The sequence below is a fragment of the Sitophilus oryzae genome, unplaced genomic scaffold (genome assembly GCF_002938485.1).
Source record: "Sitophilus oryzae breed Bouriz unplaced genomic scaffold, Soryzae_2.0 scaffold_649_pilon_pilon, whole genome shotgun sequence".
NCBI lineage: Eukaryota > Metazoa > Arthropoda > Insecta > Coleoptera > Curculionidae > Sitophilus > Sitophilus oryzae.
This window is the reverse complement of record NW_022147250.1, coordinates 1,125,186-1,147,037: the sequence shown is the minus strand read 5'-3', so window position 1 is coordinate 1,147,037 and position 21,852 is coordinate 1,125,186. Positions and strand designations below refer to the sequence as shown.

Below are 21,852 nucleotides of genomic sequence, written 5' to 3'. Positions count from 1 at the left end.
ATTACAATGTCACCGAAGATCCGTAGTATACCAAATTTAAGAACAATCGAACGCCATGAAATGGTATCGTAATATGGTACTATATTAAGGTACCACTTTATATACATCATAGTTCAATCATATTACAATGTAACCGAAGATACGTAGTATACCAAGTTTAAGCCCAATCGAACGCCATGTACGTAATATAGTACTATATTATGGTACCAGTTGATATGCTTCATGGTACCATAATAATGCAATGTCATCAAAAATACGCAAGTATATATCAAATACGAGCTCAATCGAACGCCAGGAAATGGTATTGAAATATGGTACTATATTCAGGTACCACTTTATATGCATCATAGTACCATCATATTACAATGTAACCGAAGATACGTAGTATAACAAGTTTAAGTCCAATCGAACGCCAGGAAATGGTATCGTAATATGGTACTATCTTATGGTACCTCTTATTATGCTCCATGGTACCATAATATTACAATATCACCCAAGATACGTTGTATCCCATATTTAAGCCCAATCGAACGCCATGTACATAATATGGTACTATATTATGGTACCAGATGATATGCATCATAGTACCATCATATTACAATATCACCGAAAATACGTAGTATACCAAGTTTAATCCCTATTGCCGATATGTACCTAATATTGCTATGTCATCAAATATGGTACTATAGAAGGTACCACTTTATATGCTCCATGGTACCATGATATTACAATGTCACTGAAGATATAGTATACCAAGTTTAAACCCAATCGAACGCCATGTATCGTAATATAGTACTATATTATGGTATCACTTGATATGCTTCTGAAAAAAACGGCGTCCAGTTGGAAGGAAAAGGACGATCGATGACATTTCCCATATAAATTTACATATAAAATGACAGTGATATTCATTTATAGCAATCGCTAACGCCGTTTTTCCCGATTATACAATATGAACTTGGTATGAACACAATCGAACGTCAGGAAGTAGTATCATAATAGTAGAACAATACTTATTATATTGTCGCCGAATGACAATATTAGTCGTTTTGCTCAACAAGGCAGAGATCATACGAAACAAAATTTACAAGTGCTTATACATTTTTATTCCAAAAGCCAAATTATGTTGAAGATTGCCAAAGGTATGTACTTTCTTCGTACGTATATTATTTGTTAAAATTCTTCATTGCCCACTGATTCTGCAGATATCAAACTTTCACTCTTTTCAAATAATATCGATATATTGAATGATGTAGATCTTTTTAGTTGCAATAGTTACCAACACAGTTGAGTCACAGTCACAGGAGTTCAAGCTTAACAGGTGAATGCCCAAAAAGTTTCATTTCAATCGGATAGTATAGAAACAAAACAACTCCATCAAAAGGCACTGAGTTTAAAAAATTGTCTTAGATACTTACTATATATGAATTTACAATTACCGAGTGTTAAAATTAAAATTAAAATATCTATCTTAATTAATATTTTTAAAATAAAATATAATTTTTTAAAATAAAATATAAAGGGTGTCACAAGATTACAAAGTAATTAAAAAATAACTGCTAAAGAATTTTTTGTAAGTATTTCACAATAGTTTACAATACGGTTTTTGTGTGTCATGTACGAATAAAATCATAGTTTTATTATCTTTTGTATTTATTTATTAATAAATTAAGTTGTTATTAAATAAATAAATTTAACCATATAGTTGCTATATATTAGACCATTTGCTACGTTCTTAGATTTTAAGTCCCAAACATTGCTCTTGAGATTTTGTCCCGCTAGAATAACCATCCGCCGCACTGTGGAGCGCTGGTCAGCGCGTGACGTAGCATTTCACAGCGACTACGACAGCGGCGATTTGACGCAATCGAACAGTCCTTTAGAATATATACAGTCTTTGAGCATTACCAACATTTTTAAAGCCGCATATTTTGTGAATTCTGTACACCTTTTTGTACACAAAGTACAAATGTTTAGTACAAATTTAAAAAAAAATAAAATGAAAAAAATATCGATATAGGCTACTCATATCTAAATCATATTTGATCATATCTAGGGACTTTAGGTTTAGGGCTACCCTCATGTCTAATGTGTCATTTTGAAAAGTTACTAGTTATTAGCTATTGGCTATTGGTGACACTGTAATCGTTCTAATGTATTTATTCTCTTGTGCCTAGTGATTGATATGTGATATATTTCCACAATTATAGTTTTTCTCATAAAATGCGTGTTTAAGTTTACAGTTTATTCATGACAAAATACTTTTAATTTAAGTTTGAAATCAGTTAGTCAATATAAAATTTGTGTTCAGTTAATTTTTCTCTAGAAATTTTCTCCATTACCTTGGCCATGGAATTAAAGAAGTTTTCAAACGTTTTATCCTCTAAAATAAATCTGATTTGAAATGAGTTTATGAAAATATCCAGAATACCTAGCATGGGTAAGTTTATTAACAATGAAATTTTTAAAATTTCAACTTTTTGTATGATTTAACATTGTCATAGTAGAAAAATGTGTACCCACCTAGGTATTTTAAAGTTTAGAATATTTAATACTTATTTGTATTTATGATTTTTGATGAACACAGTTTTTGTGTCTTTCTAAATATGTTTCATTTTTTCATTAAAATATTACACATTACAATTGAGAGAATTTAGGATGACGAACCCTATATCTCATTATGTACTCATGCAATGATTTTTGTAGAGAGTGTGATTTTCATTTTATCAATATTGCGTCCTTTTATGATACTTTATTGCATTGAGTATATAGAACAAATTTTTTAGCCATGAAAATATTCTGCCACGAAGTATATAAGTAACTAAGAATTACCATGTGATTGAAAAAACAACATAAGTTGATGATCTCATAAAAATGACTTTATTAATACACAGATTTAGTTCTAAAGTTTCATAAAATAAATATTTTTGAACAGTACTTATCATATATCAAAAATAAAATAATACAACCAGGAACAATTAGTACAAAAACATAGTCAATAATTTGTCAATAACCCTATTGTTAAAGTCAGGCAAAGTCCCAATAAGTTTTTGCTCTATTGATAAAGAAGCTTAGGCGTTTAGTTGATCTTGTGACATAGTGCTTCTTAAAAACGTTTCAATTCTTTTTAAGGAACAAGAATTTCTTTCCGCCTCTACAGTGGTTATCAGCATTGCTAGGGTTGTCAAGTGTCCTCCTTTCGGGAGGACTGTCCTCCTTTTAGAAGAAAAGTCCTCCTGCCTCCTTTTGCACCCAAATGTCCTCCTTTTACAATCTTTGACAGAAAAGTTCCTTAAACCATGATTTTGTGCTGAAAATAATTTTTCTGTAGCTTATAATAATTTATTGTTTCCATTTTATTTTGACTTTCTTTAATCTCCATGCTATTTCGCCCATTCAGCTGTCATAAACAAGATTGCTTCTGCATAGGTATTTCAGTTTTAGTTTATTTCTGTGAATCAACCATTCATTGTCGTGGCTGTATTTTGTAATTTTTTTTCAATAAATCGTTCATGCAGTATTGCAATCCAAATATTTGTATACCCCCCCCCCCTCACCCCGCTACAACAGGGAAATGTAGTCCCCTTGTTTTTGAAAAACTTGGCAACCCTAATCAGCATTGTGACAAGTATTTGTAACAATCTTATTGTTTCAGTAAAAACAATACTGTGTACAAGAATATAAAATAGTAAGTTCTGTTTTTAATTTCTTTTTTCAAGCATGGAACATATACAATAATATACATACCTTGTGGTGCATCGGAACATGGGACATAGAAAATCCCATATAAATTTTGAAAAGGTCAAATATCTATTCAGATAATTTTATGCAAAAGTTGTATTAGACTATTTGAAGAGGCATTAGAGTTGTACTTATATCTAGAATTTTGTTTCATTTGGAATAGGCATTTAAAAATTATTTGCAAAAATATATCTTTAAATTAATAAGGTACAAAATAGAGAGTAATTTTATATAAAACAATTATGATTTTCACAACTTCTGAAAAAGTTATGGTGCTTAAATGGCATTTGCAGGAAATAGTATTCCTGCTGTGTTAGATATGTTCGCAGCTCAGTTTCCCAGAAAGCCTATACCACAAAGTCGACTCAGTCTTTTTGTTTTTTTTTGAAACAATTCTTTATTAACACATATTCCTTCAGTTTAAAGAATAAATCAGATGTTTGAAACCGAGTTTGAAATAAAAGACACAGCATTAGGCACATGGAAATGAATAACTTTTTGAATATTTTTTGAATGAATTTGGAAATAGTTTTCATATTCCCGCCTTGACCGCTTGTTATATAACCACACAGTTATCAGTTCTCGCTAGTTCCAGAAATTACTTTTCCTTTTATGCAATTCAAGAGTGTCAGCTGCATGGGCTCTTTATCTTCTTTATTAATGACTATAGTTCTCTTCAAAAGAAATATGTAAAGGCATAATATGATAGTTTGTCGAGAAATGTCGCTGACGGTTCTAACGTTGCAGTAAGATGAAAATTTATTATTTTTAAAAATTTGTTAATTATTTAAAAGACTATAAAACTTGGTCAAGTCCTAAATAAAGAGTTTTAAAATATAAGTAAAATACAAATACCATACTATAGACAAAAACCGACGTCAGGGATGGCTTGGAAATGAAGGTCGCTATTATTTTATATGTAAATTATATCGGGAATGTCATCGATCGTCATTTCCAAGTCATCATAATCACACGGTATAACATCAGACAACAGAAAACGTCTATACATTTTCTTAAATTAATAACCTTTGTTTCAGATGATTGGTATAGAAAATTATGGATATGGTTATAATATTTTGGAAATCATTTTAATTCTTTAATACACGAAATTTTAATATAATATAAGTAAGTATATTATTTTCTAAGAGGTAAGGTATACAGGGTTGTGAAAATTTTGATGAAAACTGTTAGTAGCTCGCGTACTCGGAGGTATGCGAAATTGGTTTAATGGAACGAAAGTTGTGTTACGATTTTACTGTCAAAAATTAATTGGCTGTTACTTCGTAACTAATTTGACAACTATGACTTAACATAGTTCAACTTTAATAACTAGGTATCATTTTGTGTCAGTTAAAACAAAAAAAATCTCAGAAATTTGCCCAAAATGGAAACTCATCCTACACCAGAGAGAATTGATAGGATTTCATTAATTGGTAAATACAGTGTCCATTTACCGATTAATAGAATGCTTAAATGCTCCTGATTTATCTAGTCTGGACTTTTTTATGGGGATATGTTAAATGTTAAACATAGTGTTTACAAAACTTGACAAACTATTGTCGACAACATGAGAGAAATGATTATGGCTGCTTTTCTAAGTAGTACTTCACATATGCCTCTTAATATGAAAAGAGTTTCATTTTATGCAGTGACGAGGAAAGGAAGCATTTTTCAGCATTTGATTTCATCTAGCTAATTTTTGTCACATAATTATATGTTTATATCTAATTTCAATTCTGTGATAATTACAATTAGGCCAGTCAATCTGGAGGTTGAGGTGGAAAAAATTAGTAACCAACCGATCTCAACCGGAATGTGTGGATAATGATCTCCTATTTAACCCCCCAAAAGTCTCATTCGCTCTCAGTGGGGAAGTTTGAAAAAAACCGCCACCGTCTTGGATTTTTTCGTTTTTTTCAAATATCTCCGTTTGCATAACTTTTTTCGAAAAAACTAAAGATATGTTTTTTGTAGACAATTAAATTTAGAATATTTTACCTTTAACCATTTTTTTCTAAAATAAATAGTAATAGCGATAGCAATTTTTTACTATACGGTTTATAAATTTTCCAGTTTTTTTAAACCAATCAGCTATAATTTTTGTGTTAACAGTATAGTGTTAGTATAGATAAACCACACACAAGTATAAATTTAAGCATTAAAACAATTAAAACTAACGTTTAAATATTATTGATTAAATAAAATTATTGTTAAGAAATTATTATTAAATTAAAGTTATTAAATAAAATCTACTATGACGTCATGTTGAGCGTCACTTTCGTCCTCAACTAAAATACAAAAGTTTGTGCAACTGATTCCATAGCATTGACCACACTTTGAAGTGAACATTTGAAACGTTTTAAGAGCCAGTTTTTTTGCAAGAGCAATTTTTAGAGTACTGACTCTCTTGCAAAATATTAATTTTAGTAGCTCAGGAGGCATAATCTTCTGTTGGTTGAAAAGGTGTCAGATTGCCTTTTTGATCTTTCTTCCATCCAGATTGTAAAGTATCTAACTTGTTACCAATCCATTCTTCAATCTAAAAAATACATCTTATAACATTTCCTATAATAAATATATCTTTACAGTTACCTGAAAGTAAACATGTCCTGAGTAAATGGAGTTTTGCAGAGTTCTCAGTTGGAGGCAAATTAGCTAAATTAAAGGTTGTGTTAAGGGTTTGTCTTGATGTAATCCTATTGTATAGAGTGTATCTCAGATGGTTAATATGTTTAATATAGTTTGGGCAGTGATAGAGTTTTAAAAGATAATTTAATCCGGACTGACACAAGTCATCTTTGTTAGGATTTTTTTCTAAAAATACGTCAGGGTATTGACAAAGATCGTCATCTTTTTTCAGTACCGACAGACACATTTTTTTTGGTTTCAGTCAGGATTAAATTATCTTTTAAAGCTATATCACTGCCCAAGCTATATTAAACATATGAACCATCTGAGAATCCTTTAAGACCACCTATAATTTAGCTAAATTGCCTCCAATTGAGAACTCTACAAAACTCCATTTACTCAGGACATACTTTCAGGCAAATGTAAAGATGTATCTAATATAGCAAATCTTATAAGTTGTATTTTTTAGATTCAAGAATGAATTGGTAACAAGTTAGATCCTTTAAAATGTGGATGGAAGAAAGATCAAAAAGGCAATGTGACACCTATTCAATCAACAGATGTGGCGCCTCCTGACCTACTAAAATTATTTTATTGCAATTGCAAAGAGAGTCAGTGTTCTAAAAATTGCTCTTGTAGAAAAATGGGTTTTGCGTGTTCTTCAAAGTGTGGTCAGTGCTACGGAATCAGTTGCACAAACTTTTGTATTTTAGTTGAGGCTAAAATGACGCTCAGGATGATGTCATAGTTTTTATTTAATAACTTTAATAATAATTTTTTTAACAAAAATGTTATTTAATAAATAATATTTAAACGTTATTTTTAATTGTTTTAATGCTTAAATTTATACTTGGTTTATCTATGTTAACATTAATACTGTTACAGCAAAAATTATAGCGGATTGGTTTAAGAAAACTGGAAAATGTATAAACCGTATAGTAAACATTGCTCTATCTCTATTACTATTTATTTTAGAAAAAAAAATGATTAAAGGTAAAACATCCTAAATTTAATTCTCTACAAAAAACATATCTTTAGTTTTTACGAAAAAAGTTATGCAAACGGAGATATTTGAAAAAAAAACGAGAAAATCCAAGATGGCGGCCATTTTTTTCAAACTTCCCTCACTGGGACCGAATGGGACTTTTGAGGGGTTAAAAATAGGAGATCATTATCTACATATTCCCGTTGAGATTGGTTGGTTACTAATTTTTTCCACCTTTACATATAATACTCGGCTACGTTTACTGGCCTAAATATATTTTAAATGTGTATTTTTTTATTACCGTAGAATATTTTGCTGTACATTTTTTATTTTTTATTAAATTAACGGAAGGTAGATCAGAACGTAGTTTTTAGCCACCTAGATTTTATTAAATATTAAGGATCTACTGACGCAAAATCATAAAAATGTAAATATCTAGGATAATCTTTGTTCAACGGGTAGACAACTTTAATACTATTTTGAAGGTATATGAAGTATCCATTGAATATCGGAATAATATACTGGGGGAATTATATACTATTGTTAACATACAATGGTTATTTTAACTAAATATCTGGTTATACAGGGTAAATTACAATTTAGGTACCGTAAAATGGGGTTACTTAGGACAAATTCACTATAATTTTTTTATTTATGTGGGATTTTATAAAAGTTTTTGTGAAGACAAAGCAACAATTTATGTGTAGAAACTTTCCTTCATATGTTTTTAACCTATAAAGCATCATAAATGGCTTTATAATGTAAGAATATTTATAAAAAAAAATAATATATTTACTGTTCCAAGTTTAATGGGACTGTAACGGTTTTATATCAAAAATGCATGTTAAACTACTCACGGGTTACTTGGGACAGCAGAAAAATAAAAAAAATTACACTAACACACATCTTGAGTTGAAATTTTTACTCAGATAATTATTTAGAGAAAAGAAAAATTCGATTTAGTAAACTTATAAAAAAATTCACAGTCCTTTACAAAGATGCAACCTGGGGGGGGGGGGTGCATTGAAAATGATGAATAAAAACGTAAAAATATGATTAGTGTTAATATGAGTGTATTACATACATATGTTTAAATAACGAACTTAACGAAAAACAACTGATTTAAAGATTCACTGAAAAAGTAGTAGTGTTAACATTAAATAAAACATTATCAATAACAATTATGCGATCGCACCTATCCGTAAAACAAGCAAGCAAAAAAACCCGAAAAAAACAAAATAACATACAAAACATCAGGTTAACATGATGACAGATAAAGAATTCTTACGGAAAGTTACACTTTACGATATAATTTTTTAACTGTTAAAGGCAAACCCCATTTAAACACAAAACTTTTTAATACCTACTACTGTATCTAAAAGACTTTTTTTAAATTACTAAATTCTTAGCCACGCTTCTGTTTTTCTTGGCTGTTGTGCGTCACGTCACAGATTAACAGGCCCACGTTTGCACCACAAGGCGATGCTGCAGACCACTAGGTAGACCGGTCGTAGAAATTTATGTTATACAGCTTGTAGTCAATCTACAAAAATATTATCAAAAACTTTTTTTCTTTTAAAATGTGTTCAGATTTTGTAAAAAGTATAAGTCAAAATCGCAAAACTTAAATTTGATATGAGTTTCTTAGTTTTTAACTAATATAGTGGCGAATTACAAAAATTTCTCTCAATGAAAATTAATGAGTTAAATAAAATAATTTAATAAATTACTAGCTTTTTCTCGCGACTACGTTCGCGTTACACCTCGAATCGTTCATGCATTGATTTAAATGATTTTTTACTTCTTTATAGAGAGCTAGTGAGCATAGATGTTTTTTTATTTTTCATCTTTTTTTTATTTATTAAGAGCACTAATACTCTCTTTATAGGTTATTTTTTATTCTTTGAAGGATAATTGAGGAAGATATATTTCGTTATGATGTCACTAAATAAACCCTTGTATAAAATTTTATACTGTCTGGTTTATAATGTTATAATATTGCATTTTCGTACAGCAAACTTTCATTCCCTATTCTACTCTCTAAGGGTATAAATTTCATAAATTCGCTTTACCTTTGTGCCCATTTTTATGTGTATAATCCAGAGGTCACCAAGTTTTATATAAATTTTTACTAACTTTACCCATTTGGTTGATGAATTTAAAAAAATTCTTCTAATTCTTTTTGTAGGATTTCATTCTTCTAGACCAAATAGTAAGGAATTTTCTTACAACAAACTGTTCCGAGATAATTTTACTCTCTAAGAGGATGAATTTCCTAAAATCGCTTTGTGTAGCTAATTCACTAATGTCGTTTAAACGAACCTTTGTGCTAATATTTATGTATGTAAAGCTGGCGGCATGAACTTACTCTAAAATATCTAAAAACGTAATATATAATCTAACTGACACACCACTGACAAAGACAAATAATTTATATCTGGAGGTATTGTGTGTAGGTGTTTTTCAGGCATGTTTTAGTATTTAGTCGTTTTACACAAAGAAATAGCCATTAAGCACTATAAAAATACTTCATAACAAATCTACACATATATACCTTTCATTTAAAGAAAGAATCATCAAGATTGGCAAAGCGGTTTCGGCGGGATGGATGCAACAAAAAAACCCTTTGAGCTTTTATATATGTATGGATTAATTATTTTTCCAACATATTTTACTTTGCAAATTTTTATAAATATTCAGACTCGCTAATATCGTACTCCACCGTGTCCAGCCTGTTTAGCCAAACGTAGGCCGATTCCTCTTCGGCGGCGTCGTGACCCTGGCCGAAGGAAGAGTCTTGAAGACGCTCATCCGCGCATAGGAATAAGTTGACTGCGTAGCGTATTGCGTATTAATCGATTCTGAAATTTTCTATCTCGGTATAACATGTTACGCAAGTTTATTATTTTAATCTCGATTTTAATAGATAAATGTGTGAAATGCCACCTGAATATCTTCCGCCATGACATGTTTTTACTTTTTTGTTATGGTAAAGTGATTTGTATAAACTTTATTCAATAACGTATATTTTCCTCCATTTGTGATTTTTTAATTTTAAGCGAAAATTAAGTATAACATTTTAGGAAAAAGAAACACTGTAATATTTAAAAGAATAAGAAGAAATTAGTCTTATTTTGAAAGGAAAATATAGAAAAAACTCTTTCTATAGAAAAAGTCTTTATACTAACCAGAATCCGGTGACATATACGCGGTCTCACCGGAAACATTACTTATTACTTCGCATAACTTGAAGAATATCTACTTTTAATAATGAACACTTCAGAAATACACCAGTAAAAACATTTATTATTTGAGATTAAAACTCGAATTAAATTATAAATATTAGTTACCTATGTTGTTATAGCTTTTATAGGCCTGTTTAACGACTTAATAAGTTACCTAGCGAAAAAATCTGTGCGCGTACCTACCACTATTGTTACAGGTTAATTCGTTAAAGAAATATGTTACACAAGTTAAAAACGCTAAAATTTTAATGGTATTACTTGTGCATTATTGGCCTTATAATGTAATTTGTTGGAATTATATCTTCTTTAAATATAATTAGACTTTTTAACGACTTTTAAGTTACCTAGGAAAAAATCTGTGCACGTACCTACCAGTATTGTTACAGGTTAATTCGTGAAACAAATGTGTTACATATTATTCGTGGTATTAGTGGTATTATATTGGAATCAGCTTGGCATTAGTGGGGCATTATATGAGAAATTTTGGTATTTAATTTGTATTTTTGGCATTACTTTGGCATTAGTATACAGACATTTGTCAGCGGTTTACTCCTTGTAGATAATCAAAAAGTTTTTTGATAAAATTTGCTTTTCATGTCAGATCATTTCTATGAAAAATTACATTAGATTTTTATTAAAGACGCTGGGTAATTAAAACATTGACTAATAAACCTTGTCCACTTTAAATACGGGGTCACGAAATATCCTCCTTGGAGTGTTTGGGTTAAGGGGTGTATAATAAATTAATCGTTGTTTTATAATAAAAACCATAAAACATTTATTTGTGAGTAAAATAATGCAATGGTTGGATATCTCTCCTTTATAATTCGGTGACTAAAAATACACTAAAATAATTAGAAAAAAAATCTTGTACTTATTTAGTAATTACGTCAATATTAATTAATTGACTTTCTAGTCTATTTTATTTTATGTACAAATATATTATTAAATTTTAAGCATTAAGTAATAAAACACTTTGTGCCCTCTTATATCGTAAAAGGTTACGAAATATACTCCTGGTTACACCCCTTACAGAAAACAGTGTAAGGGGTGTAAATAAATTGTATAATCACTGTTTTTTATAATAAAAACTATAAAATATTTCTTATTTGTGAGATTAAAAAAACAAAACAATGCATTGGTTAAAATAAGTACATTCAATACTGTTTTCAATTGTTAATTCAATAATGTGTTATAACATAATATAGCCATTACTATTATACTATTATTATTAAAATAATATGTGTGTAACATATTTCTTTAACGAATTAACCTGTAACAGACATTTATATGCCCAGTATATTTTTGTTTAACAAACCAATCAGGAAAAATCCAAAACCTACCGTTATAGGAGGTATAAGACGATTAAACTTATATAATGACAACTACTTATCGGATAACAAATTAATTACTACTGTCAGCTAGTTCAGCTACTGTCTAGGTAGAATTTACCTAGAGTACCTACACCTACCTATGATGATGTAGGTAGATTAAAGCTTATTTTGACGTTACCTCTCACTTCGGTGTCACAAGCTGAATTTTTCAGGGATGGAAGTACAGTACATCACAGTACATGATATGGGGACCCTTATTCCGAAAGTAGTACAAAATTAAACAGGGTAAAAAGGCACTATCATCAAAAATCGATATATTAATACCACCGTATAGAGAAAACAAATACTTATTTTTTGATCCAGTACAGAATAAAGTCTTCGTAGGGAGTAATTTTTTATAATTATTTACAAAAAAACATTTCCATTAGCGCTTATGACCAAAAAAAAACTTTAAACATGAATAATCATTTCAATCATGCGAAAATTTGGTTTAAAAATAGATTTTTTTTTAATATTACTTTCATTTAACGAAAAACGAAGGCCTAAATGAAAAAAAGAAACAATTTAAAAGTTTCGCTTATGTCTTGACAAGGTATCAAAGCAAACCCCATATTTTTTGCTTTTAAACTAATAAAGATATATCAATAAACAATTAGCGATGTAATGGTTTTTGCGCGCGCTGGCCGACTGCCGCACAGTGCTTCGTCCCATGGACAAAAATCAAAAAATAAGTCAAAATTTACTAATATCTGAATATATAATTTTATACTTATAGCAATGTTCAACCATCCTGTATATTATTTTTCATAAACAGCGTTTTTGTTAGCAAATATTTTCACTAAAAATTAATTTTGCGATCATTATCTCATCAGTGAAAAGAATAACATTCATAGTAGTTCTGTATATTATGGAGTTAAACAGGTACGTACTTAATTGAAAGCCACTATGGATATTGTTAAACAAGGTATGCACTTTAAATTTATTTCTAAACAAGTTCGTGATTGTTTAGTTTTTATTTATTTTTAAGATGATTCTTAAATGGGTATAAAAATTTTACGTTTTCAAACTTCAAAAGGCATTTAAAAAAACATATCAAAACATATCGTATTTATTGAATATTTTTGTTACCATATTCATACACTTTTAATTTTTGTATAGTTCATCTGCGTCTGCTTGCGACGAACTTTTATTTTATAATACTTTTCAGATGGAGTAAAATTGATAAGCAATGCCGATCTGGCTAATACTTGGCTTGATCATAAGGACAAGAACTCAAAATTATTTGTATTTCAAAAAATACGTTCTTATTAGATATTGATGAACCTTCCAGTCAAATGAGACACCACTTGTGCCTGAAAAAGTCCAGTATGTTGGAGCGAAACGTCGCATAAAAAAAGTGTCCATCTTTCAATTTATTATAAAATCTCATGCCCAAGAAAAGGAAAAAATAATATATGAATATGGTCTATTAAAGAGGTAGCTATTAACATCCGAACCTCTCATACCGACAAAATGAACAGTAACAACGCGAAAAAGTAACATATTAGAAAATGATGTACAGAAATATCTTATATGTGAGGATACTTCATCTACCTGTGATTTGGATACTATAAATTTGGAAGATTCTGTCAGCAGTGATTCTCCTGAATCAGAGTAGTTACGATCTATGCATTTTGTTGTCCTAAAGTAAATTTATAGTATCTTAAGTTTTTTTTTAATTAAATATAACATTAATGTTTCTTTTTCGTTAAAGAAAAACATTTTTATCTTATATTAGGCTTATATTGTAGGAATCATGTTCTAATGTTATTTCAATTCTTTTTTATCACAGTGATTTATTTAATACTTACACCGTTTTCATGCTATAAATTATTATTTGCTTAGATGGAATACAGCTCCAACATTATTATTATTTATAAGATTTTTTTTTTCATAAACGTGGGACTAAGAACATCATCATTTAGTACAATGAGAGTACTCATCATTTGTGTCAAATAAACCCAATAAATTGCTTACAATAAAAGAGAAGTTTTGGATTTTTGTCCTCTAGAGCCATATGTTCGAAGCACTGTGTGCCGCCGCTGCGACGAGATTTCCTATACCCTTGTATATATGACGTCATGGTGTGGCAAATGTAGCATTTTAATTCGATTTGGGTTCCCTTATATAGGATAACAGAAACATTTTCAATGTTAGCATTTTAATTCGATTTGGGTTCCCTTATATAGGATAACAGAAACATTTTCAATGTTAAAATATTTATTTATTCATTAGAAAATGTAAAAATTCTTCAATAAACATAATAGGAACAAAGTCTTACGATTTGAATCGTAAGGACAAAAAGGAACTAAAAAAACATTTTGTAAACACAAAAAAAAATAGATCGATTGCATTCTTTTTATTGTAGCCAATCAGTATTTTCTATTCCATTAAATGTATGGCGGCCTCTAGTAATGCTCACGTCCTCTGCTTTTAGCACTCTCACAATTTTATCCTCTGTGATATCATACTCACCAGCTAAATATGGGAACACAAAATGTTTGTTGTTTTTCGTAGATTGTATAAATATACAATCTACGAATACAAAAAAATGTATTTTTAAATCGATTTTCTACAACACCCTTAATATCCAAATATCGTTTCACCATGCATCTTATTTCAAAGTGGGTCAAGGAACATCCCCATTCAGCTGCTGTGGTTAGCCCTCTGATAAGTTCGTCTTCTTCTTCTTTTTTCAAAACTGTAGGTCTTCCATATCTTTCTAAATCCTGATTTTTACATCTTCTCTGTAAAGCTGATTTGGTTACCTTCCATTTGTCTGCCGCTGTTATAGAACAGCTGTCCTATAGAGGACATTCCAGATTGTACGTCTTCTATGGCACTTTTCATATTTTTTTCTTTAAAGTCATGAAATTTTTTAGAGCCTACTTTGCGAATATATTTTCTTGGCACGTGGAGCACTGAAAACAAAATCGATTAAATAACATGGGGTAACTTGGGCCAAGGGCTAACTTGGGACATTTGTTGACCCAAGTTAGCCCAAACCATGACTTTCTCTAAAAAATATATTTTACAATCTATAAAATTATCTAAACGCGGGCAATGACTTTGGTATTATAGAAGAAACATGAAAAACTAACTAAGAAATGTAATTGGACTTACCTGTTTACTTTTTGGCTGCCTCTTACAGATAAAGTTTTCGACCACTTATTTTTAGCTTGCTTCCCACCACCCACTTATTTTTTTTATATAAGTAAAATACTATCACTTTATATAGGTTTCGTTTAATTAAATCATCAACACATTGTTCTTTAACGAACCAAAACATTAAATTAAGGTTATGTTTATATTTGCGTTGTTCCCGCCAGTTAAATTAGAAATTAGAAAAACCGAAGTTGCGTCCCAAGTAACCCCATTTTACGGTAGCTGTTATTGAAATTTTAAATTTATTCTTTATTTTCACAAAATGTTATTAATGCCAAAAATCTTACATTTAAGGCATATGCATCTATAACGAAAAAATGCCTTCAATTAACCTACATATGCCTCCAAAATTTCATATTTCATTTCGATATAAACTACCGTTGAAGCCTCCGCGTTGTATGACAGGCGCCGCGCCGTCCTGTATAGCCTATGTCACAGATAAAGTCTGCATCATATGGGATTTTATTCTATTTACGGATTTAGGTCAATCTTTTTTTTATGTTTCAATACGAATTTGAGTGTTCATTTACATATGGGCTAGTCCTTTTTTATATGGCCTGTTTTACATATTGTCTAGTAACATATATAATAAGCAGAACCTTCTTTATGCCTTTTCAAAAGCAAAATATCACGGATAGAAATATCGCTTTCGTTGACACAGTGAATACTATATGACTGAAAAAAAAACGCTAGAAATGATTTGGAATTTGGAAAAGAAGATCGCTGCTATCTTATATGGAAAATTATATGGGAAATGTTATCGATCGTCATTATTTTTTGGTGTAGCGTATTTTGTTCTATCTCAAATGGTGGAGTAATTATATATATATATATATATATATATATATATATATATATATATATATATATATATATATATATATATATATATATATATATATATATATATATATATATATATATATATATATGTATATATATATATATATATATATATATATATATATATATATATATATATATATATATATATACAAGTGTCCCAGAAATGAGTGCAGATATTTTAAGGGGTGGTAGATCTGGCCAAAAGAAACATATTTTCTCTTTACCATTTTTAAAATAAATTGAAAATAAACGAGTTATTTAACTTTGAAAGTTTAAAAAAAAATTGCGACATTTTGAGAGCCGCCGGGGAATCTCGCGGATCCCCCGGCGCGGGGGAGAGATCTCGCGGATCTCAGCTTGTTCGCCGCCCGCTGTTGCCACATCGACTAGAAAGACTTAAAAAGTACTTGCAAAATCCCACACCACCCAAGTGGTTCTGCAGAGGTGCGTTACTTTTTTTAAGTGGGTGATCGCCAGTAGCCCTACTTTCCACATTCCACAAAATAAACTAAAAGAAAAAAAAACTTACCAAATAAACAAGATATCCCTATAGCAGAGAGATACAACTGCAGAGCTTTCTTTTTTTTCCATTTTACCACTCTTAAAATTGCACATAACACTACACTTAATAACATCACTTCACTACAATACTTAACAACACTATGCAAATTTTCAACTGTGGAAATATTGGCTCCCCTATTAATTTTAGAGCTAAATCGTAAATGGTTTTTAAAGATACATTACAAATTTGCATAAGGGGATCCGATATCTCGACAGTTCAAAATTTGCATGGGATATCCTATATTTCCAACGATGATGCACCACCCGGTATACCCTTCGCTTCTTGACTGCATGCTATTATAATAATTGTTCAAAATGACGACCTCCATTTCCAATAGATGCTCTCCTTCTTCTGAGCATGGAATTTTTAACGTTTTGCAGCAATTCTTCGTTGCTTTTCCGAATCCCTCAAATGCTGAACCATACTTACAAAGGTTCGAGCATTAGGGATTTGTCTACTCGGATACTCTTCGGAATAAAGTCTCCGAGCTTCTACAGCGCTTTCCCCTGCTAAGTACCTATGGTCTTAGCATATCCACCTTCTCCGGATTTGTATACTTCATCGCGATTTGCCTATACCGATACCGATTACCGACACAAAAATATGCACTAACGAACATTTCACAACACTTTAAACACAATCTCCGATCACTTTCTCGAATTTTAAAAGCTCGATACTATTAGAAATTAGATCGATTTCTAATAGTGTACATGCTTTGTGTACACTCGATTAATAATGTCGTTAGTCGTTAATATAATACAGGAATCTGTAATTTTCTCCCCACCGCCCATTTCATTGGAAAAAACGGCGGCAAGTTTTCTGCTTTTGAAATTACGATCGATGGCATTCTATTGTGTAAAAGTGGATGGTAAATGGCATCGATCGTAATTTCTCAGGCAATTTAACGTCTTAGCAGGTATACTCATTTTTTTATCAAAAAAGCTTTATAGAAAAAAGAATAACTGAATATGTTAGTAGCTTTATTACTAATTAAACTATTCAAAACATGTTTTGATATTACTAAAAAAAATTAACTAAAAAATATAGCAAATTTTATAGTTTGACGACGTTATAATTAACAATAGGCAAATGGAAAAAATTACCTAACTACATATTAGAGACATAATTCCATACCTAGAAATACCGTATGGTCGGAAAAAACGGCGTCCAGAATGGCTTGAAAATAACGGTCGGTGAAATTCTCCATAAAATTTTACACATAGATTGACAGCGATCTTTATTTCATAGCCATCGCTGACGCCGTTTTTTTTTTCACGACCATATTGTATTTCCCATTAATCGCATGGTGGCAATACTAATTTATATTTAAAGAGATATATCTAAATGTGTATATACTAGGTATTTTATGAGCAATCATATTTAAGCTATTATGACTCATATCATATTCTAATTACTTGAAACTTGAAACATAATATTTGCTCCTATTATATTCATGTAACTAAATTTTCTAATATTAATAACTCTCTGATAATAAAAAACAAGAGTGTGTTTTGAAAAAGTAAAGCATAATTACTGTGTATTGACTTTATTGTGAAAAGCAACCTATTTGAAACACATTTACGTAACTTACAGAATAGTTTAAAAAGAACTTACACACATGTTTTTTTAGTCTATTTTCTTTATTATATTTGAAAACTACAGTCCCCCTTCCAATACATAAAAACATTTATATTCAAATATACTCTAGATAGAGCTCCAATTTTTATATGAAATGAGAATTTGTTCACACATAAACTACCGTATGATCGAGAAAAAACGGCGTCAACGATGGCTATGAAATGAAGGTCGCTGTCATTTTATATGTAAATTTATATAGGAAATGTCATTGATCGTCATTTCCCAGCCAACTGGACGCCGTTTTTTTTTCGATCATATGGTACATTTTATGTATTTTATTCTTTAATTTTAATTACTACAAATGGTCTTGATATTTTTCTTTTGAATACATATATTCTTGTTACTCTCTTTCATCTTTGTCTCTAATATACAGATGCATTGCAATTTGTTGTTAGTATATTTATGTAATCATTTCATAAATCCTAAAAATAAAAATGGTTATAACATGCTTTCCAGATATCCATATCCACAATATTCTGTGTGTAAATATGTTCAATTTTTAATAACCCATTCACTAAATGAGATTGTGAGACAACATACAGGTAGCTGTTTAAATAATTTTCAATCTTTGTATGTAATAATAGATTTCACATATTATATGCATTACACAATATGCATTACCTGCAATAATAAAAGATATTTTCTTTAAAGTGTATAATTCTATCTAACACACTTCTAATAAAGTATACTCTGACTCTTTGAACATTTGTTACAGCTTCTAATAATTAGGTATATCGATAACTTCCTAAGAAATTTTGTTAGCACTTTTAGTTAGTTTACCATTTTTCTCAATATATTCTGCAGAATATAATATGACTCGATACATTCACCTAGAATAAAATCAATAATATCATTTATGAATAGAAAACTACATGTATAACTTTTTCATTAATATTTGCAATTTCAGACCAGAACTTGTCTGAAGAGAACTTTCTTGGTTTGTTTAAAAATATCTTACCGTATAACATAAATTTACATCTGAATTAATCTAATCAGATCAAATTTTCTTCATAGTATAGAAAACATCGAAACTATTTGACTGGTAATCGAGCTATCAATAAGCTGACACTAAAATTTAATGAATAATTAAATGGGATAATTATTTTCATGTAAAACAAAACTTTATACTTAATAAGACCACAGGGAGTACATTATTACAACAGTGTTACTGAGATTTTTGATTTAATGTATTGCTTGGTATTTGTAGATCTGTTATTGTATTGTGATTACAATTGCCTTCTTCTCCATTGATGCTCCTAATTTAAGATTACTGATTTTCTAATACATAATTAAAGTGAAATTATTTTTCCTACCATTACATAATTAATTTCTTCCTACCATTAGGTAGATACCTGAAAGGTTAATAAATTAAAAACGAATTTATTAAGACATTTAAACTGTTTACCTCATTTCTCACATATTTTTGACACCAAACATTATAAATAAATCAAAAAATATTCGTATACCAACTGAATTATATGATATTTCATTTTGAATAATAAAAGTACTTTTTTACAGGTTTATTTGGCATTGTTTGCATTGTTTTTTGTTGTTTTCTGTTTTGTTTTTGTGCGAGTTTAATAACCCACGATTAACCTTAAACATAACCTTAAACTACACACCATACTAGGGATGTACGATTCGAATCGATTATTATCAAATCGACGTGATTTTTATCAAACGATTTTTTGGTATAATCGATCTTTTTTTTTAAATCGAAGACCGATTTTATTTATACAGTTTTACAGGTTTATTTATTTGTTAGAATTTAGAATAAGAAAAAACACTTTAGTTTTGCTGGAATATTTGTTTGCAGTGCATCCCTAGTAAAAGGCCATCTAGCATGAACTGAAAAATTAAGTGTAAGTGCTCGCTGCCGCATGCGCCGATGTTTGTTTATCACTTTGATATCAGGTGTCAGATTTTTGTCGGGGCTTCCCATATTTTTATATTTTAGATAACGTAGAATACTCTTTGATTTTACCTTAATTCTTTCTTGGGTATACCCTTTCTTGTACTTTTATTTTATTTTTGGGATATCCCTACTCCATACATTAAACATTTAGAAAATTGATTTATCTATCTTTATACAACCACCAAAACGTTGACCCATAATAGTAATACATCAGTCCAGTAGAGGACGCTAAGTCAAAAAATTCCCAAATAAAAAATTGTAATTTGTAATTCCTTCAGTGTTTTCGAAATCGGGGTTGCGTCGGTTTTGAAGAAATGTCGAAGAAAACCCCGGACTGTCTACCATCAGCAGCCGGATATAAGTAGTTATTAAAGCAAGTTTTTTTTAACATTTTTTATTGTATTTATGAGTTTAGTGTTTGATTATTATCATGTGAAAAAATTTAAATAATATTTTAAAAGTGATAAGCATGTGATAGGTTTGTGATTTTCAGTTTAATAGATATTTGGTGTGTATGTGTTTGCGTATATGTGTGCTGGATAAAAACACTTTCATTAAAAGGGTAAGCTCTAACTAAACATTAAAGGTTATACTTGTTTATTGAAACGATTGAAAATATTTTCTAATATGGCGAAAAAAGAAGCTATAATTGTTAAGATTTATTTTTTTCAGTTTACTCCACTGTAAAAAGTATTTAAAATATTGCGCGTTTCACTAGAATTAGTAGAGCAATCTACACTAATATGAATAAAATTAATTTTCGTATTTTTTTCTGTAGCAACTTAAAATAATTGAATTTATAGATAAACATGCAGAATGTGGGTATGGTAGGAGATGGCAACGTTGCATTCTCTCCGACACTCTCTATGCCCGTTAAACGAATTTCCCGGGGAGTGAACAGTGGCACTCAAAAGTTTTTCAACATTTTCCGGAAAATGTCAAGAAAAATATAAAATTTTCAACATTTTTTTTTCGCAAAAAAAACCTCATAGGCGTGTTTCTGGGGTTGAACTATACTCCAGTTAAAATATCTGCACTTATTTCTGGGACACCCTGTATATATATATATATATATATATATATATATATATATATATATATATATATATATATATATATATATATATATATATATATATATATATATTTAAATAAGGGCAACTCTGGTTTAGGTTTACAGAAATTAATAGACTAGGGTTCATTTAAAAGAGCTTTTCTTCCTCAATAATCTGCGGTATAAACTTAGTCTCCATATATTTTAACGTGGTAGTTAGAGGACGCTGTTTGGAATCTTACATCATATATTGCTTTTTTGCATAAAAGAATTAAATGGCAGAGCACAAAATTTTCAAGAAGTCAGCGCCCAAACTGCAACAATTGATAAGGTCAAAATCCTAAAACGTTTTAGTTTCATGTTAATGCCATTTAGTTATTATTTATCCATGTTCGTTCTAGATTAGACGGTATAAATAAACACCCAGGCATGTTAAATCTGGTTACCTAGCTGCCCATGGAGATATGCCGGCTCAGCCTATTCCTCTACTTAAGTAGGTGGTATCCAAGAGTGCTAACATTTTGAAAATGTTGTGCTTTATTTAACTGTATAAAAATAAATATAACCTGCTATTTAATTTTTTTATGCAAAAGTGCAATACCTTTTATGTTGCAAAACAAAGCCCTATAGCTGCCATGAAAAAATATGTGGAAACAAAGTTTATATCTCAGATTATTAAGAAAAAAAGGTCTTTTAAAAC

General features: G+C 29.9%; 1 protein-coding gene across 2 annotated transcripts in view; it reads left to right on the top strand.

Annotated features, from left to right (window-relative positions):
• Window positions 1-2,118: 2,118 nt before the first annotated feature.
• Window positions 2,119-21,852, top strand: part of LOC115887832 (F-box/WD repeat-containing protein 7) — a 92,176-nt gene continuing 72,442 nt past the window's right edge. For both annotated transcript variants that reach the window (XM_030907346.1, XM_030907345.1), the window contains exons 1-2: window positions 2,119-2,440; window positions 4,779-4,866. The gene's annotated coding sequence lies outside the window, so the exon portion shown is untranslated. The remainder of the gene's footprint in view (window positions 2,441-4,778; window positions 4,867-21,852) is intronic.